The sequence below is a fragment of the Nelumbo nucifera genome, chromosome 4 (genome assembly GCF_055504915.1).
Source record: "Nelumbo nucifera cultivar China Antique chromosome 4, China Antique-T2T, whole genome shotgun sequence".
NCBI classification, from domain to species: Eukaryota; Viridiplantae; Streptophyta; class Magnoliopsida; order Proteales; family Nelumbonaceae; genus Nelumbo; species Nelumbo nucifera.
In genome coordinates this window covers 63,502,026-63,526,453 of record NC_142652.1, presented here as the reverse complement: position 1 = coordinate 63,526,453, position 24,428 = coordinate 63,502,026, and the positions used below count along the sequence as shown (strand labels likewise).

The 24,428-nt window shown below is 37.0% G+C and overlaps 1 long non-coding RNA gene across 3 annotated transcripts; it reads left to right on the top strand.

The window, feature by feature from the left end:
• The first annotated feature begins 1,974 nt into the window (after positions 1-1,974).
• Positions 1,975-20,666, top strand: LOC148800623 (uncharacterized). 3 transcript variants are annotated; one of them, XR_016068741.1, is made up of 9 exons: positions 1,975-2,397; positions 2,472-2,839; positions 2,979-3,028; positions 3,118-3,174; positions 8,011-8,568; positions 12,007-12,173; positions 13,013-13,081; positions 13,188-13,274; positions 20,346-20,666. It is a non-coding gene; the product is annotated as an uncharacterized LOC148800623 (long non-coding RNA). The 3 variants fall into 3 exon arrangements; XR_016068740.1 differs by lacking the exon at positions 20,346-20,666 and having other exon boundaries at positions 13,188-20,318; XR_016068742.1 differs by lacking the exons at positions 12,007-12,173; positions 13,013-13,081; positions 13,188-13,274 and having other exon boundaries at positions 20,346-20,656.
• Positions 20,667-24,428: the final 3,762 nt, after the last annotated feature.

The window sequence follows — 24,428 nt, the reverse complement described above, 5'->3', positions numbered from 1 at the left end:
AAAATAATATTCATTAATAATGATATTAAGATCTTAATCTATATTTATTATATATTTAATATACTAAAATTAATAATTTTTGTATTTTCAGCAATTATTTATAGTTTTTAAAAATATATTGTCAATAATTATGTATAAATCCACTCCTAATTACTAGATATTAAACTACTGTTATTTAACTATTAAATTTAATATATTATACTTATTGTATTTATTGTATTTTTGAGATTACAATATTTATGACCAACTTAATATATTTTCAGTATTTTTAGTATTTTTGTAATTATTTTATTTTTATTAGTTATCTATTTTATTTTCATTACCAATATATTTTCAATTATTATGCATTTTTGCTATAAATTTTTAATAATTATTGTTGATTAAACTAATTTTATTTATTAGAGATTAAAATATTAATTTGGATGAAATTAGGAGTGCTGATCATAACCTGGTTTAATTCAGTTGTAGACTATTTGGTCAACCAAATCGACATGGTCAGGTTGGAGATTTGGTTACCCGAAATCTACTGACCATTAGTGAAAACCAACTAAATTGGGTTGTATTGGTTTGGGTTAATTTTTGGTTTGCTCAATTGGTTTAAAAGATTATATTGAAAACTTAATTTTAAATTTTAAAAATTACATTAACATTATTAAAAAATAAACTTATAATATAACATATTTGAAACTAATAAATATGGGAATTTCACCCCTTTTCCATATTAAAAAATTATATTTAAAAAATAAAAATATTAATATATATATCTATGATTGGGTCATTCAATTTTGGTCAATTTACAAATGGCCACAACAAAACCGATCCCAATTTCAATCTAAAATATTAGAATCTGGGCAATTCGGGTGTTGGTTGGTTAAATAGTTCAATGAACAAGCTTAGTTGAAATAAATTATTTCTATTTTTGTATTTTAAAATGTTATTAAAAGTTATAAATATAAATAATTAATCATTATTTTAAAAAGTTAGAAATATAAAACAATTGTATACTCTTATGTGTTTTATTGTTTAGCTTTCCTTAACAAATTCCGTGCATTGCACGGGTCCTCTCTAGTTAATTAATTAATAAATGTTATTAGAATTGATTCTCCCACTATCTTTCCTTTTTAATAAAAACTGGAAGTCTGGAACATAAAAAATATCTACTCATTTTTTCTTTTTTTTTTCCATCCCTTTCTAACCTTTCCCATTTCGTCAAAATCTTCCCACAAATCAAACGTAGCCTAAGGTATGAATGGCAACGGGGCGGGTTCGAGGCGGGGATTACACTCCCCATCCTCGATCACGACCCCCAAATCACCCTCTGTCCCCATCCCTGATCCCCGGCGGGGAAAGGAATCTCCCCTCCATCCCCGACCTCGATGGGGATGAATTCCTCATCGGAGACCCAAATCCCCGACGGAGTGAGAGGTTGAGACAAAGAGATTGAGATTGAGAGAGAGAAAGAGAGAGAGAGAGAGAGAGGACCATTGGGATAGTTAAGATCGACGAGGAGAGAGAGTTCGATGGGTGACGACGTCACGACGACGACGGTTAGCGACGATAGGCGAAAGTTAGAAGGACTGACGACTGAAACTCTTCTTTATCTATTCTCTATCACTTTAGAAGGCACGGAGCTAGGGTTTTGAGTCTTCTGTGGCGACGACGGGCGACAGTGACGGCGGTCAGCGAATTGGTGACGAAGAGTCAAAGACGAAGGCAAGCATGAAGCTAGGGTTCACGGGTTTTGTTGTTCTAGATGCAGAGTTGAGAGTTCTCGACTTCTCTCTTCTCTCTGTCGTGGGTTTTAGTTTAGTGTTTTACACTTTTACTATTTTTCAAGTTTTAATAATTAATATTTTAAAAACAAATAATATTATATAAATATATAAATTTATAATATATTATATATATTATATATGATTATATATAAATATTAATCAGACACGGGCAATCCCCGCCCCCGTCCCCAATGGGGAATTCAGGGTAGCCTCATCCCAACTTGTCCGTTGCTTTTCAAACACCTCATTAATTATGAACACTTGCCCGCTCTTCTTGACTTCACGAAGTACCATAACTTCGATTTAGCACAGACCTCATTGGTCGTCCATAGCTTCATACTGTAGATCTTAGAATGCTCATCTATGTCGCAGGGAAGAGCCCTCTCCCTAGTAGTTTAGTGAGTCTTGTTGAGATGACTCTCAAGTCTTAATGGCAACTTAGAGATTGTAACAGCGACCATCAACTCTTCCGATCTCTTATCTCTTTGCACCGACAATGTCTAAGTGCTATTTGAACCGACAACCACCACTACGCGATTCTGCAATACTCCATATCTCTTGTAACCGCGACCTTAGGCTTGTAGCGGCAACTTCCACCCACCTGAGCGGCAGCTGAATCGGGGTAGGCTCTCTTGGATCTTGCAAATTCCATTGAAACCGAATATGTATTAGTGAGGTTTCTGTTTTGTGTCTCAGTGGATAGCGCAATCCCTTGCCCGTGGAAGTTATGCCGCATGAAATCTCTTGGGGTTTCACTCAAGCAAGCCTGGAGTTAGGGTTTTTCTACATAAACATCTTTTAAATTCTGAGTCTAGAAATTTGAAAGTAGAGAGTAGATGTACGGTATGGACTGTTAAAGAAGTCAGAAGGAGATCTAAAGACATTACTTGGAGAAAATTAGTTTTGTTTTTGTGTAGCACTGAAGGCATCAAGGGAAAGAACCGTTGGTTATCTCCTGGAAATGATTCTGATTGTTTGGGAGTGCAGAAGAGTAGGGCGAGACTTCTTCTACAAAGAAACTGAAGAGCTTTGAGACGAAGAAGGGCATCGCTCTTAAGCCTGGGGTACATTATAAATCCTTACTCTATCTTTTTATCTTTCCTACTAAACCCTAGTTTCTACTTTCTATTTCGCCCTCTTTTGGTGTTATTGTTTCATTTTCTTGGGTACTAGTAATCTAAATCTGCTGTTTGAATGTGGTAGATATCGTTGTGGGAATGTGCAATTTGTTAGGAATCACATCATGGATCTCTGTGAGTAAAATATCTTGAGCTTCAGTGTTCTTCTTTGATCTCTTTTCGTGATTTGTTTTGTGATTATTTTTTTGGTTTTGCTTGATCAGGCAGCGAGTGCCAGGTGAAACAAGCAGGCGCATTGACAGAGTGTACCCTTGCTTGAGGTATGTATGAATATGTCAATGTCTATTTCTTTGATTTCTATAACCATAAATCGTAAGGAAAAAACCACAAAAACAAAATAACGAACAAAATATTCACATAGGGCGGCATTCAGTGAGGTTTTTTTTTTTTCTTTTTTTTATTGGCAACACAAAATAAATCTTTCATAATTTTAATCCAGAATGTATGATTTTAAAGAAAATATTTGGATGGTGGTCAATGGTTCTGTTTGAACTCTCTAAAAAAATGATCCATGGATGGAATGGTCTAAAGACATTGGATCATGCAAGCTTTTGCTGTAAGCCCTCTTATGTAGGAGCCATCAAATTATGGGTACTGATATTTTAGTATTTGCTATATGGTAAATATTCAAGGTCCCAGTCAACAACTTTGGGTCCCTTGTCTCCATATACGAACCAATCTGTTCATCCTAATCTTCTTTAATGGAAAACAAGGATGATGTGCCTAAAGGAGATAAGCTTCTTGTAGGCTCCTGTTATTGCAAGGTGCCTCTCCACCTGCCAAGTATCTCTCTCACCAATTAGGCTTCCATGCATTGCCTCATTGGATTTGTTGGCTTTTGTGGAAGTTGTTACCATGGTAGTAAAAGAAGCTTGCCTTGGAGTTTTAAAGAACACGAGGATCAAAAGGCTGATTTTTTCTAATACTAAACAAACCACAATCAATGGAATTCCTAAAGTTGTTTTTTGAAGATAAATAAAAGGGAAAATTCCCGATTAGTACCTTGTACTTTGGGCCTAGTGCCACTTTGGTCCCTGAACTTTAAAATGCGACAATTTAGTACTCAAACTTTCGAAATGTGCCAACCCAGTACCTGTCGTTGGTCAGCTGTTAAGTGGCATGCAAAAGGACACAAATGCCCTTCGAGTGTCATTCAGTTTTCTTTATCAACCATTAGAACTAGTTTTCCTCCTTCTCCCACCACTCCAACAACCATCGATAAATCTAACTCATTCAACCATATCCACCATCCCCACATGATCAGGAAATGCACCTAACGTTTTCTCATCTCCATTAGAGCCACTCAATTCTAGCCCTTTCATAATGAGCAGGATACTTATTTCTGTAGAAGAAGATGATGAACAACGTTTTGAAGGGTAATTTTATCATTTTCAAAATATTTAATACACACATGCCATCACATGATACACATAGTTGACGGTCTGTTAACAATAGGATTGGCACATTTTAAAGTTCGGGGACCAAAGTGGCACTAGACCCAAAGTACAGGGTACTAATCGAGAATCCTAAATAAAATATAAAATTTATTCAAAGAAGAAGAACAAGGTATAGAAAAGGTGATGAGAAATCACCTATACCCAAAAATTATCCATAGATTTCTATTTCTATTTACTTAATTATTATCCATTGATTTATCGAGATCATGTGTCTATCCCAAGTTCAACGACGGATTTTAATGGAAAGCTAATGGAAGGAGGTCTTTGTCTCATGGTCATAGTACAAGGGGTCTTTGTCGCAAAATAAAGTACAGGGGGGGTCTTTATCATAGACCCCAAAATATAGGCGGGTCTTTGTAATTTACCCAAAAAATAATTTAAGCACCAATAATTTAACAATGATATGATTTTAAAAATGATGAAATAAAATCACGCAGTTTACTCATATAGTTGGGATGAGCTTGAATCTCTACCCGAAGAAGATTTTGGGACTTAAACAAATATTTTGTGCCTTACCACAAAAATAATTAAATATAAACTAACAATATTTCTTCTACACGAAGTACATACATATATATGCATCAGTGGATAAGTGATTAAAGGTAAAGTGGGCTTGGGTCAAGTTCTTATTTTATTGTTAAATCCAAGCACAGCCCAAAGCTAGAAGATACAACAAGTCCAATCGGTGCCAAGGCAATGAAGTAGAAACTAGAAAGTAGAAACCATCGGTTTTATTGAATTTTTTTTTTGAGCGGTTTTATTGAATTTTACTTCCCTGTAATATGAAAAATCAAAGTGAACCTGTGAACGAAAGAGGGAATCGATTTACCTTCAAAACAGGGGATCTCTTCCCTACCCTAAATTGTGAATTATGACCGTTAAGAGTGTCTCGTTGTTCTTTTCCCAACGGCACTGAAGTGAGAAGGATTCGCCGACAGAGATATTATCCTAGGGCACAGAACGGCAAGGCCTTTATTCACAATTCCAGTTCTTGACATATCCCTGTTTCACTGATGATCGCCGGATGAAGTTATTAGTTCTTTCTCTTTGGGTCTTCTTCAAGATCTGGTTTCTTCATCACAGTCTTTCTGCGGCACTGAACAACAGGTTTAGACAGATCTAGTTCTTAAGAGAGTCTTGTTTCACAATCTCGACGGGTAAGGTTATTCGCTCGATAATGCTCGCTCTTCTTAAGATCTGGTTCCATTGATCTATTTTCTTTCTAATTTCTTATACAACGAAAAATGCATTGATCTGTTCCATTGGTTCTGGTTTTTTGTAGTTTCCGTTTTTTGTCTTTGAATGGAGATTCGAACGGCTTCACTTTTGATTTTAGTTAGGTTACCCTCGTTTTTTTTTGGTTTGGAGAACTTGCTTAGTTTGATTTCAACTTGCTTACTCTCTGTCTCAAAAGAAAATCTCTAGTTCTTTTGATTGGCTAATCGGTAGGACTATTTACCTTTGCTTTCTTCTTTTTTCTTGCTTCTATTCCGAAGTCTATGCTTCTGTTCTGGCTTAATTTCATATAAGTATAGTTATAGATGTATAATGCTTATCAGTGGCATCGGGTTTAGTGTTCACAATAACTATTTAGAAGACCTTCCAGTGTACCTTTTTGTTCAATTCAGGTTTCACAGAACTCTGTCAAGATAATTTCATTATGTCTCATATTGTGATCTTTCTTTCTTGTTTTATCTATTGCTTGAATTTCTGGGTTAAGCAGTGTTTCAGAGGATTCTATTAAGAATTATTTTAACAGTGTTATTTATATTTGGCATGCTACCTCCATTGAAGCCCAGCTATGGAAGGAGGGAAGAAGAGAGGAAGATGAAGAGACAAAACAGGCTTGGTTGTGTGGTTTGCAAGGCAGTGTAGTCTCTACAAGAGAAATTAAGGCAACTGAGGTTCCCAAGAAAAAAAGAGAAAAAAGAGGATGGTTTAAACACTTGGGGAAAGTCTGCATGGCAAAGTGGGCTGAGGGATGGCAGGTCCTATGCTCAGTTGGTGACAGGGGAATTAAATGGAGACGAGCTTGTTCCCGTTCAAATTTCAAAACAAAATGAACAAAGGTCGGCAAGGTTTCAGGGTTCAAGCCAGTCCTGTGAGCTGGTTCAGTCTGGTCCAATGAACCGAGGCTAGTCAACCAGTCACATGTTGTTTTAAGTAAACACGTGACTGGCAAAGGGATAAAGTGTTGGGCCAAGGCCCATCAGGATCTAATGGGTCTAGGCAAGTGAATAGGTCGACTTTTTTAAATCGGGTGGACCTAGACCTTAAAAAGCCACGCGCTTTTAAGTAGGCACGTGACCAAAGAAGATGGGGAGATGATGGACCAAAACGATGGTCTATCATCGTCTCCCTCGAGCAATTTGCAACCAACGCCTGCAGGAAGTAGGGTTAGCCGCAGTGGTGCGGCAAATCTGAACTGGGCATGTTGCTGATCAAAACTGAGGAAGGGGTAATTTGGCAGCTAAGGAATGAATTCAGGCACTTCAAACAACTTTTCTTTACCATAAAAAATGCTTATTCTGTCCAAGATTCCAAGGAACTTATCCCATAGTTTTGGAGATGTATTAGATCAGATGCCTGTGAGCAGAAAATCTGAATGTCATGTAATTACGTCTCTTTCACACTTTTCTCTACTACTCTCCCTCATTGAAAGATTGAGTCACTAGGGTCAGAGATATGATGGAGGGAAAGGTTTTAGCTTCAATTGAAATGAGATTTTCTCCATTTTGTAGCATGGAAAGATCCATGATGAACTTTAGAAGAAAGTAAAGGAGAATAAAGGGAGATGGAAGGGCAAAAGAGAGAAGAAAAGATTGGGAGTAAAGGGCCAATGGAAAGAACTACAAGATTGGTGATGGTCGTTCAAATGGCCTGGGAGAGCAGGGAACATAGAACCAAGAAGACTAACTGGATGTGAATTCACACCCGCATCCAACTTTCTTTCCCTGATGTTGTTTGCCTTAGCCAAACTATGTGGTGAACATGTTTAGAACAATCAAGTGTTGAACAAGTCGAGATCAATGAAACATGGGGGACCCTCATGGACCAACTCCTGTAATGTTCAGGATCAATGTCTCATCCACAGACTCCACCAGGTTGGTTTTTACCCAATAAAGAACTAATAGAGGACAAATATTCATATCTAAGCATTTATCTTTTTGTTGACTTCATCCTATGTGTCACATCATAGGTGTTAAGATTAATCAGATTTTATAACAGACATTGTCTAATGGTAACAGCATATGTTTGCCTTTCCAAAGCCTGTTATCTTAGATACAAAAATGACAACTCCCATTATCTACATGCTTTTATGATTATTTTGATTGATATTTGAGAAAAATGATTGTGGATTTCGATTGAGTAATGAGTATCTCAGAGCAAAGGCAGCCATATTTTGAATTTTATTAAGTACCGGAAGGAGCAAGTTGATTGTTTTGTTGGGCATCTATCCATGTGTCTACACAGCTGATGCAAATGCATAAAGATAATTATCATATTTACCAAGTTCTCTAATTCAATTACAACATTTTCTGTTAAACTGCAAATATCTTGTGTGGAGTAAAAGTGTGTCTCCATTCATTTGCTTTAATAATGAAATCTCTATTGCTGAACTACTTGACTTTTTGGCAGGAGATATCCATGGTCAGTATTCTGATCTTCTTCGGCTTTTTGAATATGGTGGACTCCCACCTGCAGCAAATTATCTCTTCCTTGGGGATTATGTGGACCGTGGTAAGCAGAGCATAGAGACCATTTGCCTTCTCCTTGCATACAAAATTAAATACCCGGAGAACTTTTTCCTTCTTCGGGGCAACCATGAGTGTGCTTCCATCAACCGAATATATGGGTTTTATGACGAGTGCAAGAGAAGGTTTAATGTCCGCCTTTGGAAGACATTTACAGATTGCTTCAACTGCCTTCCAGTGGCTGCTCTTATTGATGACAAGATCCTTTGCATGCATGGAGGATTGTCCCCTGACTTGAAGAACTTGGATCAGATATGGAATATTGCTTGCCCTGTTGATGTGCCCGATCAGGGACTTCTCTGTGATTTGCCATGGGCTGATCCTGATAAAGATATACAAGGATGAGGAGAAAATGACAGAGGTATCTTATACATTTGGAGCTGACAAGGTCACTGAATTCCTTCAAAAACATGATCTAGATCTCATTTTCCGTGCTCATCAGGTAGATATGATTCAAATGCCATAGCCTGGCTCTTTTGGCTTGCTTAATCAACTTTTGTTACTTCATTAACATATGCATCTATCGGCTTATGTCTAGGCCTATAGATTTCAGTTATGCATCTAACATCAAATCATGGTCTAGATTAGTGCATGTTTCATGAAATCATAGGGTCCCATCAGAATGGCATAATTCATAATCCTCACTAAAAGTTATGGCAGACAAGTAGGGGTGCTACAACTTCCATATCTAGTAGTGGACTTTCCAGTGTGACAGAAGGTAATTTGGGTGACTAATGATGAAAAATAGATATGAATAAACAAAGATACAGCTTGCTGTCCACCAAAGTTTGAGTAGGAACTAGATTTCATCATGGAAGCACTTATAGAAGTAAAGAAAAAGAACTGTTGCTCAGAGTTTCCAAGGTGCCAAGGCAAGGCTAGGTGACCATGGCGGGGCGCCCGGGCACCTAGGCACCTAGCCCTCACCTAGGCGATGGAATTTAAAAATAATAAGTTGATGGATTTCTACCCATTCTGAACTAGTTTCTTTGGATTTATGTATTCTGCACTTTTGTGCTTGTGTTTCTTGCAGTGTTGCTTCAAGTAGGCAAAACAATTTATTAGAGTTACAACTTATAACTTAGGAGTTGGAACTTAAAAGAACTGAAGGGGGTGGAGCCCGTATTTGAGATCAACAAAACATAGGGAACAAATACTAAAATAAAAGAAAATGAATGTGAAAAGTAGGTGGCAGAGCTCCTGTTCTAGACTCAGAAAAACTGGTGAAAAAATATTAAAATAATAGAAGAAATATGAAGAAGAAAAGAAGGGGTGAAGCCCTGTTCTAGACCCAGAAAAGCTGGTGAAAAAATACTAAAATAAGAGAAGAGTATGAAGAAGAAAAGAAGGGGTGGAGTCAAGGAAGTTATTGTTCTGACTTTCAATCCGCCAACATAGTATCCATATTCTCAATCAGCCGGTTCCAATGAGTGAGAGAAGAGAGAAGAGAGATGGAGAACAGGTTTGTAGAAGTTGCAAAATGGAGGAAAGAGATAAAGATTGAAGCAAAAGTTTTCATTCTTGAAGAGGTAAGGATCAGAGGCCAGCAGAGCTTGAAGATTAGGGAGGCAGAGAGAACTACAATATTGCTGGAAGGTCTTGAAGTGATCGAATGGATGCAGAAGTTTGTTTAGAAGCAAGTTCTAAAGGTAAACAAATGAACTTTACAAAGTTCAACCTTGATGGAAGAAAGAGGTATGAGTTGGAATGCAAAAAGAATGCAAAAGGTTGTTACATAACTCTGTAAGAATTCTTTGGAGGAAGAAAGAAGCAGGTGGTCTGCTTCCCAGAAAGTAGAAGGGGTAATGGTTGGAAGGCAGTGGCACAGGTACTGAGTGACTTTATTCAGCAGCTGAAAACAAAACAAGTAGAGGCTGTAGCAAAGGAAAAGAAAGGGGGTATACATAAGAGAATGGAAGAACCCAGTGATAGAAACTGGTTGATTGCAGAAAAAGGAAAAAGAAGTTCTAAACTAGTAGCATCAGTAGAAAAGGAGAACTGGGGGAAGAAATTTGTGGTGGAAACCTCAAGTTCACCAAAGGATTGGAGAGGTATTGCGCAGGCGATACTCAGAGAATTAAACCTGCAAAAGCCGATGGTGATTACTCCTTATGCCTCTTGTAAAGCTTTGTTAGATCTGGGTGAAGATGAAGTAGAGATTTCAGCTTTAATTATTCACTCAGAGGCTGGTGCTGCCACAGTCTCGAAATGGTGTCCTCTCTCCAATACCAAAAGTTTTGTGATTGAGGACAATGTAATAGTCAGATTGCTTGGGTTACTTTTCAACCTCTGGAAGGAGGAAGTATTACAGTCAATAGTTGTAGTCTGTGATGCAAGATTAGATGGTGTGTTTGATTGTGATCTCCATTCAGTTGCAATGATGTTAGGTGGTATTAAACCCAGTGATATTCCAAAGAAGATAGAGGTTGTTTCAGATGGTTTAGTTTACCCCGTTTGGCTTGCTACCTCCATTGAAGCCCAACTATGGAAGGAGGGAAGAAGAGAGGAAGATGAAGAGACAAAACAGGCTTGGTTGTGTGGTTTGCAAGGCAGTGTAGTCTCTACAAGAGAAGTTAAGGCAACTGAGGTTCCCAAGAGAAAAGAGAAAAAAGAGGATGATTTAAACACTTGGGGAAAGTCTGCATGGCAAGGTGGGCTGAGGGATGGCAGGTCCTATGTTCAGTCGGTGACGGGGGAATTAAATGGAGATGGGCTTGTTCTAGTTCAAATTTCAAAACAAAATGAACAAAGGTCGGCAAGGTTTCAGGGTTCAAGCCAGTCCTGTGAGCTGGTTCAGTCTGGTCCAATGAACCGAGGCTAGTCAACTAGTCACATGTTTTAAGTAAACACGTGACTGACAAAGGGATAGAGGGTTGGGCCAAGGCCCATCACGATCTAATGGGTCTAGGCAAGTGAATGGGCCGACTTTTTTAAATCGGGTGGACCTAAACCTTAAAAAGCCACGCGCCCTTTTAAGTAGGCACGTGACCAAAGGAGATGGGGAGATGATGGACCAAAACGATGGTCTATCATCGTCCCCCTCGAGCAATTTGCAACCAACGCCTGCAGGAAGTAGGGTTAGCCGCAGTGGTGCGGCAAATCTGAACTGGGCATGTTGCTGATCAAAACTGAGGAAGGGGTAATTTGGCAGCTAAGGAATGAATTAAGGCACTTCAAACAACTTTCTAGATATATGCTCATCCAAATAAGATGGATTAGAAGATCTGCAAACAGCATGGCAGATGGCCTAGCAAAACAAGGAATTCAGAGACAACCCATGTTTTGGGCTCATGTGAAAATTTGGGCTGGGTTTTTGGGTTTGCTGTTTTTTTTTACAACCTCTAGTTGTATCTTTCTATTCTAAATTAATATTTCAATTTTTCTGTTGCTGATCAAAAAAAAAAAAAAAAATTGCTTATCATGTTACTTTGAACAGTGAAAGAAACAGGGCCTTTTACCTCTTCTGACTATAGCCCTCCCCCCTCCCCCATAACAGAAATGTTTTCCTTCAATTCAGTCCTACATCCTAAACATCCTAAAGACCACCACTTTATATTACATTCTATCATTTATGGGCGATAATTGGTGACAGTTGCTGCATTACATACTAATACGATTATATGCCCATTACTCGCTCTGTCTCGGAATCAAAGCATCTACTGGCCAACATAAAATAGAGTTACACATAGTACACCTTTACACATATCATAGAAAGATCATTCGCTAGATCCTTCCACTAATGATCTCTTCGAGATTGTAAAAGATGGCGTTCTTCTATGGTGATTTCCCTGTTAATCCCTTTGCTTTAATTTGAATTTGGAGATGGTTTTCTTTCTTGGTTTTGGGGCTTTGTAATCTGAAGGCATATTCTTTGATGTAGTAAACTTATCAATGTGGCAGTCCCTGGGACACTGATGAACGAGCAATCAATACAAAGAGGGTGCTGAACCCTTGGGAAAGGAATGAAAATCTTACACTATGCCTCGATTCTGCTAAGGCTATTGGATGTACAGTAGTTAATATTGGCATGCAGGACTTCATTGAAGGGTAAGTATACATGCTGTTTTAGTCGTTAGTTCTTTTCTATTTTCAAGAATATTTTGGTCCTGTCACTAGTTTTTTGATAGTTTTCTGAATATTCTGTTCCATGCCAAAGTACAAAGAAGTAAAACTTATTAACCTAATATTTATTAGGTTCTTTTCATATGAACCCTAAAGATTATCTAAAAAGTGCATGATAGAAAGCCTGTAAACTTCAAACAAGATTGGAATTTACTATCTATGTATATTTCATTATTCTGCCCTTGCTTGTACAATAGTCGATACCATATGCTCGGTAAGTACAATGTTAAGTTACATGTTTTGTGTTGTTGCACTGCACATTCTTTTTTCTTTATTTGGTCCTTCTGACGACTTTCGTTGGATTTTTGTTATTTTCTTCCTCTATAACGTTGGCATATTGCAATCTATGAACAAATGTATATTTTGAGAAGGATTTTTGTTGCATCATGTTGATTTTGATTAAATTTATTTTTTCCCTCTACTAAATTATGGAAGTTGGTAGGGTTCTCCTAAGTGCTAGAAGTTTCTGGTCAGTACGAATATTAATATTCTCTGTGCTTTTTATTTTCTCTGTCATCTAGTGCTTCGGTTGATATCTCTAATCATTAAGGTATGCTCTGGTTGTCATCTAAAAATCACTATTATATGAATGAAGTTTGAGCTTTCTTTAGACTTTAGAGTGTAAAGTCTTTATTCTGGACTGTAATTGTTTGAAAGCCATTTTTCTATTTTGACTTTTGAGCACATGGTGATGATACAAACTGAAAATTATATAAGTAATATTTTCTATAATTGAAACAATTACTTTGATGTTTTAACCTTAGATACAACTACGGGCGGACCTCAATTTGAGGAAAACACCTCAATTGGTGGAGTTAGTTGATGATAGTAAGGTGAAATAGCCTTTTTATAGAAGTTTTCTGCTTATTTGTGATTTTTTATAAAATGTTATTTGCTACTTTTTAGTTCATATGTTGTATTTTGTTCGTAAATCGTTAGGATGTGGAGGAGCTGATGAATCAACCACCTGAGAAGATCTTATTGAGATGGATGAACTTTCAACTGACTTTCTCAGCAGATGTGAAGGTAAGTTAAAATTGGGTTAATAGATTCCCCTTTTCTTTATTTCGTTTGTGTGTTCATAATCACTATAACCTACCTTTGACTTTCTCAGTAGCTTGAAAACTTAATATGGTAGTGTACTATCTCAAAGTGGATATGAGATATCTGAAACAAGTGGTTCATCGAAACTTGAAATCCCATTTAGTTATATTTGGCAGTTAGAACTAAAAGATGTTTTATAACTCAATTTTATTTCATCCCACTTGGTGCTCGAATCCCAAAAACCAAAAACCAGAAACCAGGCTGAATGTTTCATTGAGTTAATTGAAATCACTTAGTAGTAAGCACTTTCCAGTTTCCATACTTTGAACGCTAGAACATGCCTCCTTTTCTGATCAGTAATTGGAAGGCCCTCTTCCTCCTCCTTGCACAAATATAACAAAAGCAAGTGTGCAATTAGTGAGCATATGCAATTGCAACTTGTTTAAATCTCAAAATTAGGACAAGCTACTTTGTAGTAACAGCATCAAATGCATCAAAGTTTAGTTTATGCTAATAAGTCATTTGCTCTAATTAACTTTAAAAAGTCTGAAATCATTGCTATCCAAAACTGGTCTTTGGAAGATTTAAATAGCTGGTAAATTCTTGGGATCTCCAAAAAAGGCAAAGTGAAATATTGTGTTCTATACCAGAAGTATTCATTTGGCAAGAGAGAAAAGCAAAGTGTTTTTAATAACAAGAAGTACTTAGGAATAATATCCTCTAGTATCAGTGGTAGAGGCTTCATTGAAGCAGGTAAGGGATGATAGCACATGCAATCAAGGGATCAGATGTCTTGATGTAGAGGGCAATGTTGTTCTTCAAAGGAACAACAATGTTTTCTAGTTGAGGAAGTGTTATCTGGAAGGATTGGTGCCAATTTGGGAACGGATCCTAGAGGATTAACTGATTAAGTAAATCTTATTTGGTGCATGTTACTAAGGTTTTTTTGTGGTTAAAAGAGGGACTTGTTGAGACTGGACCCAACAATAAATTTAAGAGAGTTTTTTCAAGGAAGGTTGGTTCTAGAGCTACGAATCATAAGGTTCTTATTGATATTAACTCCGGTGATCAAATTAACATTCATGACAGTTCTGAAGTTGGGGAGTTGAAGAAGATTGGAGTCCTTGAGGTGAAAGGGAAGGGGGATGTGGGTAAAGCTTTGATAAGTAATGAAGTTTTGAACTTAGATAATGGGAAAAGGAAGAGTCGAGTGGACTTAAGGAAACTAGTGGAGAGGGATATTGAAGTTGGTAAATCTGTAGGCCTATTCTTTTTGGGTGGTGAGGCTTTTGCTAGAAGGGCTTTTGAAAGAGTTTGAGAAAAAGAAAAGGCGAAGTGAAAGAGCAACATTCAAGAGGAAGGTGGAGAGGCATGGGATGAGGGAGAGGGTCAGGATTTCAGACATGGAGGACTAAGTGCGATTGATGGGAGGAGTTGTGGAAGGGGGATGTGGGTAAAGCTTTGATAAGTAATGAAGTTTTGAACTTAGATAATGGGAAAAGGAAGAGTCGAGTAACTAGTGGAGAGGGATATTGAAGTTGGTAAATCTGTAGGCCTATTCTTTTTGGGTGGTGAGGCTTTTGCTAGAAGGGCTTTTGAAAGAGTTTGAGAAAAAGAAAAGGCGAAGTGAAAGAGCAACACTCAAGAGGAAGGTGGAGAGGCATGGGATGAGGGAGAGGGTCAGGATTTCAGACATGGAGGACTAAGTGCGATTGATGGGAGGAGTTGTGGAAGTTTGATCTGCTGGTTTTTACAGGAGGCGGATGCTGTTGTTTGAAGTGTTCAAGAGGGTTTTGGTTGGAGATTTTCTCATCTTGATTAGGGTTAGTGTTGCTTTGTTTAGTTCTTGGTATATGGTTTTAGTTTGGTTTTGTGTGTTGACCCTGGATTTGTGCTGTAATTTTTTTTTTTTTTTTTTATCTTTTGCTGTTTGCTGTTGTGGGAGTATTGTTTTTGCTTTCGGATGATGTTTTATCACCTTTTAATTGTAATCCCTTGTTTTCTTTTTTAATGAAATTTTTACTCTTGAAAAAAAAAAATCTTTTGTTCTCTAAGCTCCTCATATGGTGTTAAATGAGTTCAAAGACTACTGCTTCAAAGTGTTCTTTCTGCATATAATCTGTGGGGGTAGTTTTGTAGTGCTCTTGTCCACCTTACTTGTGTTTCTTCCATTTTTTTGAAATACTTTCTCTGTTTTTTTTTTTTTTTGTACAGTTAATGTATAGGAGTTCCTGGTATTTGGAGTTTTTAATAGCTATTGCCCATCTTATCCCATTCTTCAGTTCCTTCTCCTCCTTATTGTGTTTGCTCTTTCGACCCAAGTCCACACTCAACCTTTATCCTGACACATACATACATGCATTGATAGGCCAAATAAACTGAAAATCCCCTCCAATTTATTGCGGTTTATTAGGTGAATTCCAAGAGGGAATACAATGAGTGTGAGACTTTATTCTTGTGAATGATCCAAACTTATCACAATTCATGAGGTTAAGGAAGCTAAATATGACTTTCACCATGACCAGCCCTAACTACCTTCATGTGTACAATGCACTTGATTGAACAATTGATAATCATTCGAGCTTGTTCACATCTGAACTACTAATGCATGAGGTTCAACAGTTGAAAAAGAGAAAAAGAAAGGGACAAAGTCCAAATGACTCCGCTGGCATGAACTGAATAGTAAAACTAGCAGTTTATGACATGAATCAGTCCTAACTCCGCTATTCCGAGCTGAATAGTAAAACTAGCAACTTGGAATATGAGTATTGTTATCTGCCTCAAGCCTGTGACCAGTGTGAGATGGAGCATAAAATGCACTCACACCAAAAAAAAAAAGAAAAGAAAAAGAAGAAAGAAGCAAATACCCCGTGTGAGATGGATCATAAAATGCACTCACACACAAAAAAAAAAACAGAGAAAAGAAAAAGATGAAAGAAGCAAATACCCCGTGTGAGATGGAGCATAAAATGCACTCACACAAAAAAAAAACAGAGAAAAGAAAAAGAAGAAAGAAGCAAATACCTCGTGTGAGATGGAGCATAAAATGCACTCACACCAAAAAAAAAGGGAAAAGAAAATAAAATTTTGGTGACGGCTGAGGTTCAAAGGGACAAAATGTGGTTGAACACTCAATGAGGTGCAGTGACAGATTTGAGACCAAGCTCAAAGTAAGGGTTAAATTTGGCGGTCAAGGAGTTGATTTACATATTGAATGGAAGTGAATGCTAGGGCATGAAAAATTTCATATTCTCCCATTCCTTGACTCTTATGTATGTGATAAGAATGACAATTCAGAGGAATGAATCAAAATACCTACACAGGTTTCCCAACCACTCAATGTATTCTCACCCTAGAATTCATCCAGTAAATGGTAATAATAAGGGGGGATGATCAGTTTATGGTTGAGGTCTTTGCTTGAGGACAAGCAAAAGCTTAACCCACTTGTGAAGGGGTACCTTTCCCCTATGCCCAATCCTTGCCAATGTTTCCCTAAAGGGTGCAATGCCTACCTTCATCTCATCATACAAAGGCACCATCGCTCTATGGAAACTCTACATTGGCTAACTATTCTTGGGTGATGGTGCCCTCAAAAGGCCCAAAAAATGTGTGTATAACAGCAATGACCCAGTAATGGGTCCATACCTTTTTGATGATTATGTGCACCTTTAATCTTATAATGCTGGGCTTTCTGCCAGAATGGCAACCTATATTGTTGGTGATGATGGAATTAGGTAACCAGTTAACGATTTTGGTTCCAATTTTATTTTGATAGGCAAGTACTCTCTTTCTTTGTTTTTCGGTTGTTCTAGAGATTAGTGATTTTAGTCCGAGTTGGTTCAGAATGATGTGCTTTGCCTAAGTTTTCTAACTCAGTTATAATACAATTTTTTAGTATTTTTTCCTAGTTACACTAAGAACAATTGTTTGTGGTAGTTTGCAATAAATTATAGAGGTTTAAGATAGTTATAGGGACTTGTTAAATGCTTGGATTTTGTGGTTTTTATTCTATTTTCCTTTAGAGTTGTGGTTCAATCGTGCAATCTCTCTCCTCTCTCTCCTCGGGTGAAGTGTTTGTTACTTTTGCTTTTTGAGTACCAGAACTTAATCCACTTGTGAAGGGGTACCTTTCCCCTATGCCCAGTCCCTGCCAATGTTTCACTAAAGGTTGCAATGCCTACCTTCATCTCATCATACAAGGGCACCATCGCTTTATGGAAGACACTCTGCATTGGCTAACTATGCTTGGCTGGTGGTGCCCCACATCCTCTGTCGATACCCCAAACTCCCCAAAATACCCCAAATGTGTATATAACAATAGTGAGCCAGTATTGGGTCCATACCTTTTTGATGATTATGTACAACTTTAATCTTACAATGCTGGGCTTTCTGCGGGAATGGCAACCTATATTGTTGGTGATGATGGAATCAGGTAACCAAGTAATGCTTCAATTGTTTTAGAGATTAGTGATTTTAGTCTGTGTTGGTTCACATTGATGTGCTTTTCCCAAGTCTTTTTTTGTCCTAGTTAGACAAAGAACAGTTGTTGCTTGTATTTTGCAATAATTAATTGAGGTTTGAGATAGTTTAAGGACTTGTTAGATGCTTGGATTTTTTTCTCATCGGTTCTTATTTTCATTGGTCATTTAAATGTTTAGAAGGAAATGCTATCTGATTTCAAGCAAGGAGCAAAAAAAAAAAAAAAGAAACAGAAGCAGAAGCAAAAAAAAATAAAGAGTTCCTAGCAAGGAAAAATTCAAAAGAAATCATAGTCAAGGGGCAGAGAAAAGATAGAAAAATGAAAAGTGGCAAGCAGCGGAAAAATCAAAATGCACAACAATCAAGGGGTAGAAAAAAGTAAAATAATGATGAAGAATGTCAAGCAAAGGGGAGAAATGAAAAAGCACCGCCAACAAGGGGTTGACGCAAAGAGCCACAAGGAATTTCAAGCAAGGGCAAGAGTTTCGTTTTGGGAGAGTAGTTTCCTAACTAAGGCAAGACATGTGCTTTGAGCCAAATATCCTTTTCTTTGGAATACCTAAGAACCTCTTTATAACCTATAAAAGTCCTCTTGAGGCCAAAACATGGCTAGACTCTTCGAATTGGCGACGATGGAATTTGACTCTTGAAGTAGGGGAACCCAAGTGTTGTCCATTTGAACTACATATGGTCTGATTCTTGGGACTTAGCTTGAGGAGGTGATTCAGGTGTGGTCAATTTATTTGGGTTTTGTGCCATTTATCCTTCTTTGATGAAACCTGACCTAAGACCTCCCGGAGGTGTGTACACTAGGGGCATGAAGACATTTCCTTCCAAACTAGGGCAAGGGTGCTCAATTACTCATTTTGAGTCCTAGAGGTTTGGAATTTACTAGGGCAAAAAAAAAAAACAAAAGGAAAAAAGATCAAAAAAGGAAAGGAAAAAATGGAAAGTAAAGAAAAAATAAGAAAATAAAAGTGAGGTAAAGGGGAAGAGATAGAGTGTTACTTTTGGCTTGGTCTAGAAATGCATGATAAGTGTAATGTTGAGAATGTCATTGACTATTTGTTACCCTTTCAACCCTGTTGGGTCAGGTTTAAAGAAATATCAAATATTGAATTGTTATTTATAAAAAAAAATATAAACAAGGGAGGGGAAGTGGAGTTATTATGGGTGAAAGGATTTCTGTTTGAAAGTAGGGAAGCCAACATGGCGAAGGTGTTTCTGATTGGAGAAGAAGCTATGGGGTGGTTTCAGACTTTCATGGAGGATAGGAAACTTGTATGTTAAGAATCATTTGAATTTCCTGGGAGGAGGTATGTAGTGGAAAGAAGGGGAGTATTTTGGGGAAGGAAAAAGCTTGAAGGAGGGAACTAGAGAAGATAGAAGAGTGGAGACTCTGAACTTGTAGAAGAAACACAGGGGGTTACTAGAGACTCTGAAGTGGGAAAGCAGAAGGAGAAACCCAAAAAAGAAATAGAAATGAAAATTTTGGCTAAAGCAGCAAAGGATTGCAGAATGGTATAAGTTTGATAGTACCACCGCAAGATTGCAAGAAGAATTGCTGAATTGTTGAAGTTAACCCCCTTTGAAAAATGTAAAGCCCTTCTAGAGTTTTTTTTTTTTTTTTTGACGAGTAAAGAGATAAGATTCATTAATAGAGAATTAAAGTAACAAGCTTCCCATGGAGAGGCACGAGTTGCGTCCTCTCCAAATAGCAGGGAGAAAGACAAAGGGAGACAGATAACAGAAAACAGAAACCAAAAAACTGAAAACGGGAAACAGATTCAATCTATAATTGAGCCCAATATATGCTTTCCCTGTTTACCCCTTGCTTTGCAAGGCCATCAGCCATAGAGTTAGCAGAAATCCCCACCCATTGTATTCTCACTGTCAAATTTCTTGTCAGGCAGTTGAATTTTTTAATTTCATTCTTAAAGCACCACCCTATAGAGTCCGGGTTTTGTAGCCATCCCACACCTATCTGCACAGCTAGTTGTACTCCTTGGATAGCAGCTGCGAGTTCCGCCTTAACAGAGTTTCTAGCTCCTGTGGGCCCCGAATAGATAAGAACCACATTCCTAGCCTCATTCCTCAATACCCCTCCCACCCCTGACGGACCTGGGTTACCAAGACTAAGTTAGCTGAAGACAATCACTTTGGACCTTCCTTTTGAGTTAACCCATCCTTTCCTTTGTTTTAGGCTTCCATATGCTATGATGTATATTCTAAATTTGTTGTATTTTATTTTTTTGACAAATAATAGTAGCATTTTATTTATAGATTTAATGTAGATACAAGAGAATCCTCAATAAAAGCACACAAACATACAATAAAGACCAAAAGCAGTTTCACCTTACTGCCCTCCCCCCCTCGGTTTAGCAAGTACTGCAGCAAAAGTGTAAAAGAGTTAGCACTTCTCACTTCCATATTATGGGTCCGCCACTTAAATGTAAATATCAATTTTTTTATTTACATAAGTCCTTTTTGTAGCCAATTAGAAACGAACTTAGAGTCATCTTCAACAATTAATCTTCTAATATTTTGCTCTTTTGGCGTTTGCATTCCTTGCAGTATCAACTCTAAGTGAGTCACCTGTACCAATTGGCCTCGAAAACAAAGCCAGAACTTTTCCTTCATCTTTGAAAACACCTCCAATTTGTTGTATTATATTAGTAATTTAGGTATCAAAAATTCTGAATTAATTGTTCTATGCATTTCTATAACCTTAACATAGTTCCAGCTTTAGAAGATGAAGGAGTGACAATTATGAAAAGATGATTGGTTGGTTTTATGAGAAAAATAGGTTTGTAATTGGGTCTGATTTTGATCTGATCCAAAATCCACTTTATTATGTTTAAAATAAAGAATTTTAAATGCATTTTCAAAAGTTAAATGCTTTTTAACGCATACACATATAATAAATTTATAGAAATATAAAATACTGAATTGTTATTTATAAATAAAAAAATATAAAGAAGGGAGGGGAGGTGGAGTTGTGGATGAAAGGAAATTTCAGAAGGATGAGGTTCAAAGAAGACCTCTAAGGATTGTTCTGTTTGAAAATAGGGAAGCCAACATGGCAAACGTGTTTCTGATTGGAGAAGAAGCTATGGAGTGGTTTCAGACTTTCATGGAGGATGCTATTCAGGTGCATAGGAAGCTTGTATGCAAAGAGTCATTTGAATATCCTGGTAGGAGGTATGTAGTAGAAAGAATATGTCAGCTGAAGAAATCACTTAAGAACTTCTTTTTTGAGTTAACCCAACCATTTCTCTATTTTAAATGACTTGCTAGTTGGGATATTTAAAACATCTTGTAAAGCTTCCCCTCTCCACTCCTGCCCTCATTTTGAGTCACTCCTAGGACCATTCAGTTTAGTCGCCCTTTTCTGTTTAGTCACTCCTTTTTGAGTTAAGCCTACCTTTTCTCTATTTAAAATGACTTGCTAGTTGGGATATTTGACACATCTTGTAAAGCTAATCCCCTCTCCACTCTTGCCCTCATTTTAAGTCACTCCTAGGACCTTTCAGTTTAACTTGGCTAGAGCTACTGGAGCCAAACAAAACTACTGAATCCTATTCAATTAAAATGCAAAATCAGTAATCCTAATTTAGGGCCATAGTTTAATTGAGTCCTGTTTATGTTTTATGCTTGTCATTAGTTATGAGACTTTCTTTTATAATTGATTTTAGTGCTGGCCACCCTACTAAGGGCCAAGAATTTCTTTTTATTTAATTAGATAATGCTATCGAACCATTATGATTCCAATAATATACATGCTTGCTCATGGTTGCTCATGGTTGGGTCATGCAACCTGATCCCTTGCCCTCAACTTTATTCAATCATAGAATTTCATACTCAGCTTGGATATTTATTTATTAAATTATTCAAAAACTTTTATTTATTTGATTTTCCCAATAATAAATGATTTATTTATTTAATTTTTTAACAAATTATTTTCCTCCCGCTCCCTTTCTTGAGTCCAATATTTAGGGTAGCCAACGAGTTGGATTGGGTTTTAGATAGATAGGAAATTTATTTATTTTTTACTTTATTAAATTAATTTAATTATATTGATTTAGTTTAATGAATTCTTCGGTATTTTTTTTATTTTTTCTCTCTCCTTAGAGCCTAAATTTTAGGGCTATCAACGAGTTGGGTCTTGTGTCCTGTCTGAATATTTTGTTTCCTAATTATTTATTAAAAAATATTTATTGAATTTACTAAATTATATACTTTAATAAACAAATTCCTTCTCCTTCTCTCTCTCTCTCTCTCTCTCTCTCTCCCTCCTCGAGTTAGATATTTGCGACTGTCAATGGGTTGGTTCTGGAATGCTTGGACCAGTCTTGCACCAATAATAAGTGAATATTTATTTATTTATTTATTATCCATAGATTTGTTTTTACTTAATTTACTGAATTCTATAATTAATTAATTAATTAAATTCCTAACAACGGGGTCTCGGTTGATTTCCCTTCCTTTAGCTATTCTTTCATTAATATAAGTTATTGATTTATTTATTTTACAAAATTATTAAGTAAATTGTTATTCATAGATTTCTATTTATTTAATTTACTAAAAAAGACACGAGCCTAATATTTAGAGCTCTCAATTGGATAGGTATGGGATTAAACCTTTTTTATTGGTCGGGCCACGTTCAAGCCAGGCTTTGCCTTTATATCAATAGAACTAATTCATGCCCAAGTCTAAGCTCAGGCCAACCATCAGGCCTAGATTTTGAGCCTGTGCCCGACCATCATATAAATCTCGGATTGCGAAAAGGAAATGTCTTATTTTCTTGCCTAAGTAATTACTTTCAAATATCAGTAGCAGAAGTGGTTTCTGACCATAATTACTCTCGCTCTGTATTAAAAATTGTGCCCAATGCTGGTTCTTTAAGATAATAGCTGCTATCGAAATCTCTCTCTCTCTCTCTCTCTCTCTCTCTCTCTCTCCTCCCCAACCTAATATTTATAGCTATCAATTGGATAGGTGAGGAAACTAGAGAAGATAGAAGAGTGGAGACTCTGAAGTTGTAGAAGAAACACAGGGGGGGTTACGGGAAACAGATTCAATCTATAATTGAGCCCATATATGCTTTCCCTGTTTACCCCTTGCTTTGCAAGGCCATCAGCCATAGAGTTAGCAGATCTCCCCACCCATTGTATTCTCACTGTCAAACTTCTTGTTAGGCAGTTGAATTTTTTAATTTCATTCTTAAAGCACCACACTATAGAGTCCGGGTTTTGTAGCCATCCCAATACCACCTTGGAGTCCCCTTCTATTATCAGATGCTCCACACCTATCTGCACAGCTAGCTGTACTCCTTGGATAGTAGCTACGAGTTCCGCCCTAACAGAGTTTCCAGCTCCTATGGGCCCCGAGTAGATAAGAACCACATTCCTAGCCTCATTCCTCAATCCCCCTCCCACCCTTGACAGACCTGGGTTACCAAGACTAAGTTAGCTATAAAGACAATAATCACTTTGGACCTTCCTTCTGAGTTAACCCATCGTTTCCTTTGTTTTAGGCTTCCATATGCTATGATGTATATTCTAAATTTGTTGTATTATATTTTTTTTGATAAATAATTGTAGCATTTTATTTATAGATTTAATGTAGATACAAGAAAATCCTCAATAAAAGAACACAAACATACAATAAAGACCAAAAGCAGTTTCACCTTACTGCCACCCCCGGTTTAGCAAGTACTGCAGCAAAAGAGTTAGCACTTCTCACTTCCATATTATAGGTCCGCCACTTAAATATAAATATCAATTTTTTGATTTACATAAGTCCTTTTTGTAGCCAATTAGAAACGAACTTAGAGTCATCTTCAACAATTAATCTTCTAATATTTTGCTCTTTTGGCCTTTGCATTCCTTGCAGTATCAACTCTAAGTGAGTCACCTGTACCAATTGGCCTCGAAAACAAAGCCATAACTTTTCCTTCATCTTTGAAAACACCTCCAATTTGTTGTATTATATTAGTAATTTAGGTATCGAAAGTTCTGAATTAATTGTTCTATGCATTTCTATAACCTTAACATAGTTCCAGCTTTAGAAGATGAAGGAGTGACGGTTATGAAAAGATTGAGTTAACCCAACCATTTCTCTATTTTAAATGGCTTGCTAGTTGGGATATTTAACACATCTTGTAAAGCTTCCCCTCTCCACTCCTGCCCTCATTTTGAGTCACTCCTAGGACCATTCAGTTTAGTCATTCACCCTTTTCTGTTTAGTCACTCCTTTTTGAGTTAACCCTACCTTTACTCAATTTAAAATGACTTGCTAGTTGGGATATTTGACACATCTTGTAAAGCTAATGCCCTCTCCACTCTTGCCCTCATTTTGAGTCACTCCTAGGACCATTCAGTTTAACTTGGCTAGAGCTACTGGAGCCAAACAAAACTACTGAATCCTATTCAATTAAAATGCAAAACCAGTAATCCTAATTTAAGGGCCATAGTTTAATTGAGTCCTGTTTATGTTTTATGCTTGTCATTAGTTATGAGACTTTCTTTTATTATTGATTTTAGTGCTGGCCACCCTACTAAGGGCCAAAAATTTCTATTTATTTATTTAGATAATGCTATCGAACCATTATGATTCCAATAATATACATGGTTGCTCATGGTTGGGTCATGCAAC